The following is a 13,178-nucleotide window of genomic DNA, read 5'->3' on the forward strand; positions in this document are numbered from 1 at the left end:
GACAGGCACGGTGACAAATGATAAAGTGCCGACCATCTTAGCCCTACTGGTATTGGCTGTTGTATTTATTAAAGTTGTTATGTATTTTTCATGTTACTATAATGTTGTATTGACTTGTAAAAGAACCCTTGAGGCCTACTTGCAGAATAATTTTTTGAATTTTGAATTAAGATTACATTTTCCTTTCTGGATTTTGGGTCTAGATGAATATTCTTTGTATGAGTTCAATATAACCAGTGCCTGTCTGTATGTATTCTTGTTTTCATAAGAACTAGGTTACTTTAAAAAGCGCTAAAACGGCCAAAATTGGCGACAATAAACGCAAAAATCTAAACGGTCACACAGATAATTTTCTTCTCATTCCGTTTCCAAAATTTCGTTTATACGAATGCGTAAATTTCTCATTCCGTTTCTAGAATTTCGTTACGTTTTGAACGAGGAAAATGGCGAGAACGAAACCTCGATTTTTCGCCTAAGCTGCAGTTGTCCTTATCGCACTAATTTTAGGAGCCGCCCCCGTCAGCGCGACGGAGATATTTACCTAAAATTCTCAAATCTGAGACGGGGCTCAGCTGGTATTAGCTCTTAAACACGGTATTTTTATTCGATTCATTCAAGAGGAAAGGGGACGACGGGTTCACCATACAAACGGTGTCCCCATTTTCCTCTCTGAATATTGAAATAATGGGTAATTAAAATTAAATGTTTGTACTATATCCTTCGTTTATTTTATTTTTATTTTTTGGTTAATATAAGAATTAGGAGCGAAAACAAATGCATTACAAATTTATATTTGCTCCTAACTCTTATAATAATTAAAAATTCGAAAAAAACCAACATATACAATTGTGTCAAAATATGTTCAATAATGTTAATGTCCAGAGAGGAAAATTAGGACTACGTTTGTATGAAAAGGCGATTTTCCGCTCCACTTTCATCTTAAGCGTTTTGTTATAGGATTAGACTATAATTTGAATTATTGTTGTATAACATAATGTATATTATAAACGAACAGTCGAACATGTCTTGAATATTTAATGAATGCAGACTAGGACACTTTTCACACTTTTATCCTATTAGGCTAGGCCCGCACGAGCAACATTTGTCTTCGCAACTAAAGTAGTCTATGGGTAGTATGAAAGTGCGACAGAGACAAAAAAAGGTGCTAGCCCTTAGAACACAGAGCCAGCCATACATATGGTTTATAAAACTCGATTCTCACACCAGCTTACCTAATTTGAGGGCATTGAGTACCTTTTCCTACACTTGTCTAAGAAATAAGAAAAACATGTTAAATTACCTCCACCTTATCCAAATGATCTGACCCCGGTCAATTTTGACGACAGGACTGGCCTAGTGGGTAGTGACCCTGCCTATGAAGCTCATGGTCCTGGGTTCGAATCCCGGTAAGAGCGTTTATTTATGTGACATATATTTGTTCCTGAGTCATGGGTGTTTTCTAAGTATTTCAGTATTTATATATTATATATCGTTGTCTGAGTAGGAGTACCCACAACACAAGCCTTCTTGACTTACTGTGGGGCTTAGTATGTGTAAGAATGTCCTATAATATTTATTTATTAAAAAAAATATTATGTTTGCCCTACCATTGTATCAACCTGTCATCAATAAATAGTTTTTGAAAAGATTGAGTTTGCTCGCATTATTTACAGCTGACTTGAATAGATGTATTCATAAGTAGGCCACAATACCCACGGTAATTAAATCCCTATTGTGATGAAGTATACGTAACTTTTGCATTTAAATACATCGTTACTATGTCAACGCAGCGCCAGCAACTGTCACATAGCGCCATCTAGTGGTGTTAGCGTAACTTCGTTGTAATTTAATTAGTTTAGTTACAAATATAAATAGTTGTATTTCAGCATTTTTTTCTGGATATTGTGTCGTTAGGTAATGAAACCTACATGTTTTAAAAGGTAGCACAATTTGACTGACAACCAAAGAATATAATACTCACTAGGAGAAGAACGCTAACTCCATACAAAAAAATGCCCCTTTCAAAAGTTCGTTTATACTAGTGGCGCTCTCTTTGTATCTCAGTACTAAAATTGACAACCGGTTTAGCCTGGCGGGTTTTGGTAGGTACTAGGTAGTGATCCAGTTCTAGCTAGTGGTTCTGGGTTCGAATCCCGGCGACGGAATTTCTTTTTGTGTTTTTTCATTTTTTGTTTTTGTTGGGGTGAGGTTTTTAAATTAGTATTTATCAAATAAAAAAATATTATGTTACATATTAATCAAAATCACAGGCATCTTTTGTCCTAAGAGATAATGATATCTATATTTTAAAGTTTTTTCAATATAAAAGGTAACAATACAGTTTATTATCAAGTTATAAATATTTTTATTCCTATATATTAGGATCAAAAGAGCTTAATTCGTTCGAAAAACATACAATAGGCAGGAAAAAAGTCATTTTCTATACAAATTTATGTATCGGACGGGGCTTGTTGAACTAACTGTGACACTTCCATATAATATCTACATACCTATATGAATTTTATTCAATGAGACCACAGGTCGGTAATTTCGGTTCATTATTGATGTGGGTACCAAATAGTTAACCTATCCTGTGCGTGTGATTATCTTTTGATTTTTTTAAGGCGTTATTTATGTTTAGGTCACCTATTTTTAGCGCATGTTTTAATTCCCAGATCACCTTCATAACAATAAATAGAAGTCATTAAAATCTTCATGATAAAAACAATTTTATATATATACATATACTATTTATTGCATTTAATATAGCTTTTTATATATCTAAAACATGATCTTTGGCACATCTGATTTTACTCCACAATTGCAATTAGTGTAACTTGTAATCATATCACATATATTAGCCCAAAAAACTAAAAATAAATGATTATATGACAGACAAAGTTGTTATTACATCTATCCGATTGTCGGACACTTTCTGCTCCACAGGTCAGTGCAGCGGTCTTGTTGATGGTCACCGGGAATCTACAACTAGTCACAATTATGTGGCGGATCCGTGCCTTTTGATTTTGTGCTTTTCCAAGGAAATGATATGACGCCCAAGAATTTTTTGCTCACGTTCACCCTCTAAAACAAAACAATCACATTTTAAACAATACTATAACCTATGTCCCTAATTACTAACCTTGCTAATAGCTACCAGAGTTCTAAATTGCCAGCTAAAACAATGTTAGAATTTACTTCTATGATGAATTTAGATTTTAATTTTGGACGCGATAGGGCGGCCGTGCAACTTAAGAGGGTGGTAAGATTAAATTTATGTACTTGAATTTGGCAATAGTACACTTATTTTATTTATAGATTAAAATATTTCTTACCTTGAAATAATTGTTGTTTCTTAGTTCAGTAAAATGGATTAAACTTTAACCGAGTCTGAGCGGAGATACTGTGCGGTGGATTTTTAATTTTAAAAATTAATCAATAAATCTATTTCAAGAACATAAATCGTTATTTAATCATTTTATATGAAAACTGATAGTTTTGAAAATGAAAATAGTTTTGCTTCAATGACTTTGACAGCATTGACATTGCAGTCTATGTTCTAACCGGCCAGACCCAAGTGCAAGGCTTTATGGAGAGTATATGTGCCTCTGACCTCCATAGATTTTATGAACATAGACAAAGACAAACTGAAATATGTAATAATTTATATAAAATAATAATAATTTACATATGGTAGTGTGACATAAATCAAAATATTTGATAAAAATGATTTTATTTGTTCCCAAAGTTGAATAGACAAAGTCAGATAGGAGCAATGTTGCTGTAACAAAATATTTTTATATTTATAACTGGTATCTATTTCCAGAAGGTCAGACCACACATGCGCAATTATGAAGCGTCATGTCTTTCTAAGGAAGTCGACAGGCCTTGCTGACAACACACAGTTCTGGCTGAAAAGAGCACTAAATTTGAAATGTAGGGAAAAAAAGAAGGAGAAGAAAAGACGGCATGGGTTTGTGTTAGAATACTGATTGATACAAAAATTAAAATAGTTATTTATAAAACTCAGCGTGGAAATTTATTGTCGCCATACGAGTATATAGTTCCGGAGATTCAGATTTTGGTTTCTGGATTTTAATAGGTCGAGGCAAATGTTGCTTTCCTTTGCCAAGTTGCTGAGGAAAGAGGAGTGTGCCCTTGAGCATGGCAGGCTGATGTAAGAGACGGGACTTCTCTTCGTCCAGTTCGGGACGCCTTCACGGCCATTGTTACGAGTTCCAACCCAAATGCTATTCTTGACTGCAACAGACTTTTCTGTCGTCTGTCTTGTTCGTCAGGCGGAATGCAGAGGAGTTAATTCGGAGGAATAAACATCGTCTGTGGCAGCAGGTATGTGTTGGCCCTTTGAAAACCTTAGGAAACCCTTTGGAAACCCTTAGAAAATCCTTAGGTAGCCCTTAAGAAGCTCATAGTTTACTTGTAGAACAAGTTTTGTCATTGTCATAGATCGGTAACCTTTTGCTTTTGTCACATTTATGAATAATTTTAATATCATAATCAAGGTTTACTGAGGTCTGATGGACAGTGTTGCTTGCCAAATTTAATGCTTAGGTGTAACTTTTCATATAATAATTAGCAGAATAAAATTTAATTAAACAACTAGTTAGTTGGTGGTTTATCCTATAGTGTAAGAATACAGATATGAATGAACCAACAGCTCTACCGTTAGCAGTCTGAGCTAGAAGTTGAATTTTTAGGGTATGTAGGAGTTTTGAAAGAAGAAATAAAACGACTATCAAGTGAACTCTTGTTTTCTTTTCTTTAGTACATCCCTAGGTATTATGTAACCAGCCGGGTACATTTCATAGGTTTACAGGTTACACAACGCATAAACAGGTAAAAACTTAAGGACATGATATTTGTAAACACGTTTTTTTGTTATAATTTAACAAGAATCACTTTCTATCGTGAATTTGGTCCTTTGAACCGGATAGTTGAGGTAAGCAAAACCTGTGTGGCAGTTGCTATGATTCAGTTCAGTTCATAATGTCAAATTCCTATGAAAATATGAAGTTTATAATGACACTCCCTCATTTTACTCTATTTAAAGTTAGCTTAGACACGAACTCTAGGGCGTCATCCATTAAGAGGATACGGGAGCTAAGATTTAAATATTTTAGGCGAATATATCCGTCTCGCTAACGGAAGCGGCTCCTAAAACTAGTGCGATAAGGACAACACTAGGTTAGGCGAAAAATCCTGCGTAAAAATCTCAAAAAACGATGTTTCGTACTCGACTGTTTCCTCCTCCAAAACTCAACCAAATGTAACGAAATTTTGAGATCTAAATGGTAATGATTATCTGAGTCGGACTGTCTTGTTTTTTAGGCTAATTTATGTCAGTTTTGAATACCATGCTTCTCTTTGTGGCCTAGTAAATTAGGCCGTTTTTGCGAATATTTGAAGTGTGAATATTATATTTAAAAACGCAAAACAGTCCAACACAGATATTAATAATAATAATAATCTGCGTTGAAAAAATCATTGCTCTAGCTTTAAAAACCACGGAGGAAACAGTCGAGTACGTTTGTATGAAGGAATGACCACTCCTGTTGCCTCTTAAGAGGCTGTCAATACCTAAAGCGCGCACACTGTCTATTTGTATCGGAGTAAATGAGATAGCACTGTCGCATGTTACTGGGCCTGGGCAAGGTAATAATAAGAAAAATATTTAAATAAAAAAAGTGGATTATTAGTGTAATATTTTACTCAACAGCGGTTTAGATATAAATGTTATGAAATTGTGATTGCAGACCCATAAGTCAAAACAATAAAGACATAAAACCGTTTAATTGTGAGTTTAAGACCAATCTTTGCAATTATTTTCTATCGAGCCGATTTCGTTCAATCGTGTATCGAGTACAACTCTTTGAAATATAATTAATATGAACATATATTTTTCTTACTTGACTAAAACAAATAGTCTTTCTTAAAAAACTGTTTAAGTAACATCAATTTCAAGGACATTGGGTGTTGACAGCCACTTAATTACGTCACGCAAAGTGTCGAGTTTTTGGACTACGCCTCCCCCTTGTCACGGTTTTTCCTATATCTTTAACATGTACTGTAACATTTGGCATGTCAACCTGTTGCCTCCTCACGCTTTCACCGCTTAACCGATCCAGATGAAATTTACTTAGTATAAAAGAACATAGGATTAGTTTTTATCCTGAAAATCATCCCTTAAGGTCTATAGCATCTGCTTCAATTTATGTTTAATTTTATGTTATTGTTTTATTTATTTAATTGTATTGTATGAGTTTTTAAACTTGAAATAAAGAATTTATTATTATATATTATTATTAAGGGACTGAAAAGGGTGATGGATATGACTATGGAAGTGGTATATGAAAACATTTATTCTACGAAGACGAACGGCCCAATTCGAACAATACTTCTTAGAAATCACTGCGATATGATACCGATCTGTCAGTGTACTAGTTATGAATAAAATGTCGCTCTACCTATGTTAGTCCTCGTAATTTCACTAAAAATAAAAAGGTTTAATTAGAGCTTTATTGTACATTTTATGGGCAGTTTCGTTCCATAGTTGATTCACCCCTCGATAGGGATCGTACGACCTTGACTAGCTCCCCCTTTTGACAAACAAAGATGGCAATTCGGACTTGCAATCTGATATCAAAATGATTTCATTTTGGTATCATCCGCGCGTGCTTTTAGCTCGTACATGTATTAGCGCGAATGATAACAAAATGACATCGCGGAATGTAAGTTCGAATTGGCTTCAAGGTTGAGCCATTTTACTTAATAAATAGGAACGCCAAACTAAAGAAAGTACCTAAATTTAATTTCAAGCAGCTTACGTTATCAATTAGATTATTTAATTTAGAGCTTTTAACATATTTTTACGAAATAATACATTCGGCGGACTTCATATCAGATGGTATTTTATACGAGACAAACTCTAGGTTAAAGGTAGAGCATTAATGCTTACATAGTTTAAATGATTTTTATGTAATTAACATTGAGAGTTACAATGTATTTGAAATGTCCTTACTGTTATTTTAAATTATTTTATTTTATTTATTACGTGCATTCCCGACGTGACCAAAATACATACCTATACAGACAGGTAAAGTCAAGTGTAAAAATATGGGTGTTACTCAAAAATATGTTCCATAGCTTATGTCGGCGAATTAAAGAACTAATGGGACATATTTTTGAGTACATTGTATGCACCCATATTTATACACTTGATTTACCATATCAATATTATATTATACTAATCCATATTTTCTAATGTCAGGGCCAACATATTTTATTTCCCTATAGTGGACTCCGGTGAAATTTATTTTAAGAAAAAATCCGAAAAGTACTTAATGCGACACCTTAAAAATAACCTTTCACCATTATAAACATATTGAATAAAATGAAAATGGAAAGCTTATACTGAACCAAAATAAAACCTAACATTATCACAATAATACAATAAAAATCCTGAAAATTCAATCGCAAACGCGCAAAACACTTGAGCTAAAATAATTTTCAATCTCCACTTAATTCTCCTCCTTAACTTAAAACTTACCCGTAAAAGCGAACAATCCTTTTTTTTACTGAATTCGTAGATATTCACTACACTTCACAATGTTTTGCGAGGTCGGGCGGAGCGCTCGGCGCCGAATGGCGATGTAGGATGTAAACAAAATAACAAAGGCGTTCGCGCGTGCGCTCTGACTCGCGGTCGGCGGGCGACTGGTTGTGTTATAGGATGGGGTATGTCACATGGGAAAATGAAGGGTTAAGTGCAAGATTGGCGTCAGGTTTGTGCCAACAGTATTTAGAAGGCATTTGATCGGCTCTTATAAATTCATTCGGTTTAGTGTTAGTTGTTATATGTAAACATTATTAGGAGACACGAGTCGAGAACATGTCCAGCGTTTTTCGTTAATAGGTAATATGTGAGTTTACATATGCACTGTGTGAATTAAAAAAATGTACTAATTTAGATACCGCCACTATTGCATACTATGCGTGTGCTCATTCATTGTTAAGCTATGGTGTCATATTCTGGGGCAACAGCGCCCATGTTGTTAGCGCAATCAAACTCCAAAAATGATCCTTAAGATTTCTTGAAAATATTAGTAGTATGGAAAGTTGTAGACCACATTTTATTCGTTTGAAAATTTTAACTTCAATTTATATTTTTGAGCTGTGTAAGGAATAATCAACAGCCATTTAGGCAAACAAAAGACACTATGTATATAAACTTTCTGCATGATAGATATGGTGTAAATATAAAAATGCAGTCCCCTTATAAGACCACATAAGACCTACTGTCAACTCACAAAAGCGATCAATAAATGAATTATGAACCCGTTTAAAATAATTTTAATACGTTTCAGTCTCACGGGAGCAGGGACTGGAAAGCCCCTGCTTAAAATTAAGCCATTCCAGCATCTTTGAATTCATTAATTATGACATTACAGTCGAGTTCATAAATATGTATACATTTCTTCATCTTAATCCATTGCAAGAACGTGAAAATATGTAAGTATACATATTAGTGAATGGACTGTACCACACTTTGTCATTGCAAATGCATGCAGAGTCAGCTTGGTCCGACTATATTTCCTTTTGTCTAATACCATTAAAGGGTAACTATTGTAGATAAGATAAATAAAATAAATGATTTAAAAAATAACTTTATTATTCAGCAAACAATACAAAATTCATTTTATTTCCAAGCAGATCTACTAGGTATTCGGCCAGGAAATCATATCACAATATTATTCAGAATAAATTCATACAAACACATAACTTAATCATACCCTACACTCTCGCGAAATTTTCTTGAAATTGTATCAAGAAGTACGAACTAGCCATTCTGGGTCTATTCAGCGGTTTTGATTAACCACTTATTTTACAACAAAACAAAACAAGGGGTCTGTTTTTGAAACTCGATCGCTCGATTTCGTATTCTCCCTTTAATACTATATCCACAAGTAGGCATTTAAATTCTACTAATAGAATTGAAAACGAGTGGTCAATACCACTATCCCAATTTATATTGCTCGTATTTCAAAAATAGCATTTCGCTGTTTGCAGATTTTCGGGTGACGAATCGAGCGCTCTAAATTCAAAAGTCGGCCCCCAGATAGTAACAAATCTTAAATCAAATCATGAGCTAACAGTACATCGCAATAATAGTTTTGATGAGATGGGCCGAATATGAAGTTTGCCGAATACGAATATTCGGCCGAATTATTCGGTTCATCAGTCTCGTTCTAATAAACCATCTGAAAACGCTTTAATTACATTAACGGCTAAAGATGAATTGCTTCCTAGACAATTCCCTAGAGACAAACAGAAAAGCCTTATCATATGTTTCATGGAATGGAACATAGTACTGGAAAAGTTCAGCTTTGCTACAAGACAAACATAAAAATATGCCGAATATTCGGCACGTTAAACGAATAATTTAAGATAAGATAGACACAGAAATGTTTTTAGGAGTTGGTGCATGGCTAGGTTGACAACCGTGTTTCCAGGAGTCCCCGCACTAGGCTAGGCCTGTATCGCGGGAGACCAGATGTACATTAAAATGTCATGCAAGTCAACGAAAAACGAAAATATATTTTGTATAGCCGAAATTTGGCCGAAAACTTGCCGAATATGCCCAATACTACCGAATATTCGGCCCATCTCCATTTTGTTATACAATAAAATATTAATGTTTATTAAGTTATTAGATAACACTCATACATTTTAAATAAGACAACGAATTATTTAAAAAAAAGTTTGTATGATTTAGTGTTAGTTGGTCTGAAAAGTTAACTTTTTCGTAAAAACACTACAATATATTTATGGTGGCTATTGCCGGTTTCCTCAAAACAAAATAAGCATTATCCTCTAGCCACCTTGACATCACAACTTGCCAATACAAATGCATTTTTGATTTGTCTAAATAACGATTTCAATTGGAACGGGAAACCTCTTTACAGTCGGCTAGAGATTATTTTTCTGATATCTTAAATTTCTTACAGGTACAAAACATAATATGGGTTACCAAAAATACATAAGATAAGTGTAACTGGTGTTGTCTCAAATAATACAATATTCTCTTATTATATACTAAACTTATTCTCGAAATGTCCGCTTGCACAAACGATTTTAGTTTGTGTTTATATAAAAATAAGAATTTTTATAGTGAAATTGTATTGTACTGTTGTTAATATTTTATCGAAGTACAACCGCTTTAAAGTTGAGTTGCTGTATTCTCTGTATTATTTTCTTCTGTGCGATAAAGATTATCGTATTTATGTAGAATAAAACCGGCCAAGAGCATGTCAGGCCACGCTCAGTGTAGGGTTCCGTAGTTACTCTTCCGTCACAATAAGCTAAACTGGAGCTTAAAATATAGTAAATTGTCAACCAAGGGATGAAACGGTACCTTTCACCCGAGTTAAACAAATAGGCAAATTTTCATAATTAGTACCTAATTAAAGTAAGTCTTTTTACTATGAAGGGAAAACTTTTTGCGATAACTCAAAAACAGCTAAACTGATCATGTTCGCTATAGTTTTCATTTAATGTCTTTCTTAAGCTCTACTTTCACGATTTTTTTCATATCTTTTGGACCTATGGTTCAAAAGTTAGAAGGGGGGGGGACACATTTTTTTTTTTCGGAGCGATTATCTCCAAATATATTTACTTTATCAAAAAATGTTTCTTCAAAAAACCCCTATTAGTTTTGAAAGACCTTTCCAACGGTACCCCACACTCTAGGATTGAAGCGAAAAAAAAAATTCACCCCCACTTTACGTGTAGGGGAGGTACCCTAAAAAAAAAAAAAATTATAGATTTTATTGTACGACTTTGTCGGCTTTATTGATTTATATATCCATGCCAAATTTCAGCTTTCTAGCACTAACGACCACGGAGCAAAGCCTCGGACAGACAGACAGACAGACAGACAGACGGACATGGCGAAACTATAAGGGTTCCTAGTTGACTACGGAACCCTAAAAAGGAACAAAATGTCTATGAATAAAAAGTGTCCATCAAAGAACATTAAATAGGTGGTGACAATACACCGAAATGAAATGTCATAGACCTAGTATTTTATATAGATGTGCTATACGTGTGCGCCCGTGAGGGACAGAACATAGGTACGCAATGCGACAAAATTAAAAACACGTTACTGACAACATTAATACCAAAAACAACCTACGTAATTTGGTCGGGTGACTTGTTGCTCCTCCCGATTTCATCTCTATTAAATGAGAGCGTACCTTGGATTGTATGGGAGCGGATTTTTGCCGGCGGGTTGGTGATTCCTAACGATAAGTTTGTACAGTCGGTGCAAGCGGACGTCCTATGTCTAATTCAGTCTGACTGTACATCATCGAATGGTGAGTTTGGCGAGCAAGAGCTCCTTAACCCACGAGGAGTTGATGGTAACTTTTACATGACAATAGAGAATGAAGCTCAGCACAAGATTTCCATATAAAGTAAAAAATTCTAATATGATTCGGCTCAAACCTTAAATTGTTGAATAAAAGGCATTGATTATTTTATGCATCGTGGTAGCTACCGAATTTGATATGGGAGAGAAAGATCAAGCTCGTTTAAATAATAATAATAATAAATATTATAGGACATTATTACACAAATTGACTAAGTCCCACAGTAAGCTCAATAAGGCTTGTGTTGCGGGTACTTAGACAACGATATATATAATATATAAATATTTATAAATACTTAAATACATAGAAAACACCCATGACTCAGGAACAAATATCCATGCTCATCACACGAATAAATGCCCTTACCAGGATTTGAACCCGGGACCATCAGCTTCGTAGGCAGGGTCACTACCCACTAGGCCAAACCGGTCGTCAAAAAAGGTAAAAGGTTAAAGGTAAAGGGAAAGGTAGGTCGTTAAAAGGTAATTTTAGCGTTCTTATTATGTATATGGCTCAAATTCATTTAACAGCGTTCAGAGATAACACGTTTGGGTAATGTAGGATTACCGACCCTCAATCAAATTCAGGTAAAAATGTTCGGAGGTAACGAAAAGCTGTTACATAAATTTAAGCCATATAAGTAGAACGCTAAAATTGCCATTTAAACGGGCTTCATCCTTCTCACTAATAAGATATTCAGTAGCTACCGCGCTGTTTGAGCCCAAAAAAATTCAACTATAATAAGTAATTTTGTCACATCTGTTTTCGCTTTCCGTCATGTAAGATCTTACATATATCAGCAGGGCTATTATGGTAGCGCTTACAGTACGTTAGTAACAAGATAAAAAGGCAGTCTCTTACTAGACTTAGAATGAGAAAATGACGTTTTTCCAATTATCTGATAACCGCGACCATATGCCTGCACAAACATAATAGTTAAAACCTAAGTAAAAATAAGTCTTTAGGTCGGTTACGAAAGTTTATTTAGAATTCGCAACCTGTGGGGCTTTAGCGCTTTTTGTTAAATGTTGATACTGGATTAAGGAAAACGCATACATCTTGTTTTTCAATCAAACACTATACTGCATACGGTGGTTCAGTTTCTTGATAGTGGCATCGAAGACTACACCGTTTTGGTTCGCGCTGTAAACATGTCCTCCTACTGCGTGGTGTGGAAGCATTCACAGCCTCATAGAAGCATCAAAATGAATAAAACAAAACGCAGGGTCAACCGTCTATTACTGGCCACCCTCCAATTCCTGGCCACCTTATACTAAAAGGGATTCTGTTTAATAATCACACAATCTAAGTTAACCATCAGAACGTGTTATTTAGTTTACTTGAATTGTGTAAATAAATAAATAGAATTCTTATTTTAGCCATTTTAGTATAAGGTGGCCAGTAATTGGTTGGTGGCCAGTAATAGACGGTTTACCCTAGTTAAATTCGGAAGATGACATAAAACGTGTTTGCATCATTTGGGTTGCCTGTTGAAGCTCAGTGGCGCCCTCGATAAATTTTTATAATTTTATACTAATCCTTGGGAGAAATATCGATGTGACTAATATTTCTGCAGGTTATTAAGGTAGCTGGAATACGCGTCAGGTCCCTCGATAAGGTAGAGCTTTTTGTAGAATGCCCCCAAACTATTTAATAGTTTACTGGAATATGCAAAGATCGCATTATTGGCGTCATTTCTCGCAATAATATGAATATTTTTTTTTTATACCA

The 13,178-nt window shown here is 34.7% G+C and overlaps 2 protein-coding genes across 2 annotated transcripts in view; both read right to left on the reverse strand.

Moving 5' to 3' along the window:
* The window catches only part of LOC133528319 (uncharacterized), an 88,215-nt gene extending 80,477 nt beyond the window's left edge, over positions 1-7,738 (reverse strand). Inside the window, exon 1 of the mRNA XM_061865663.1 lies at positions 7,568-7,738. The gene's annotated coding sequence lies outside the window, so the exon portion shown is untranslated. The remainder of the gene's footprint in view (positions 1-7,567) is intronic.
* A 3,581-nt stretch (positions 7,739-11,319) lies between these two features.
* LOC133528521 (uncharacterized) overlaps positions 11,320-13,178 on the reverse strand; it is a 32,821-nt gene continuing 30,962 nt past the window's right edge. Inside the window, exon 37 of the mRNA XM_061865908.1 lies at positions 11,320-12,609. The gene's annotated coding sequence lies outside the window, so the exon portion shown is untranslated. The remainder of the gene's footprint in view (positions 12,610-13,178) is intronic.

This window comes from Cydia pomonella, chromosome 19 (genome assembly GCF_033807575.1).
Source record: "Cydia pomonella isolate Wapato2018A chromosome 19, ilCydPomo1, whole genome shotgun sequence".
Taxonomy (NCBI): Eukaryota; Metazoa; Arthropoda; class Insecta; order Lepidoptera; family Tortricidae; genus Cydia; species Cydia pomonella.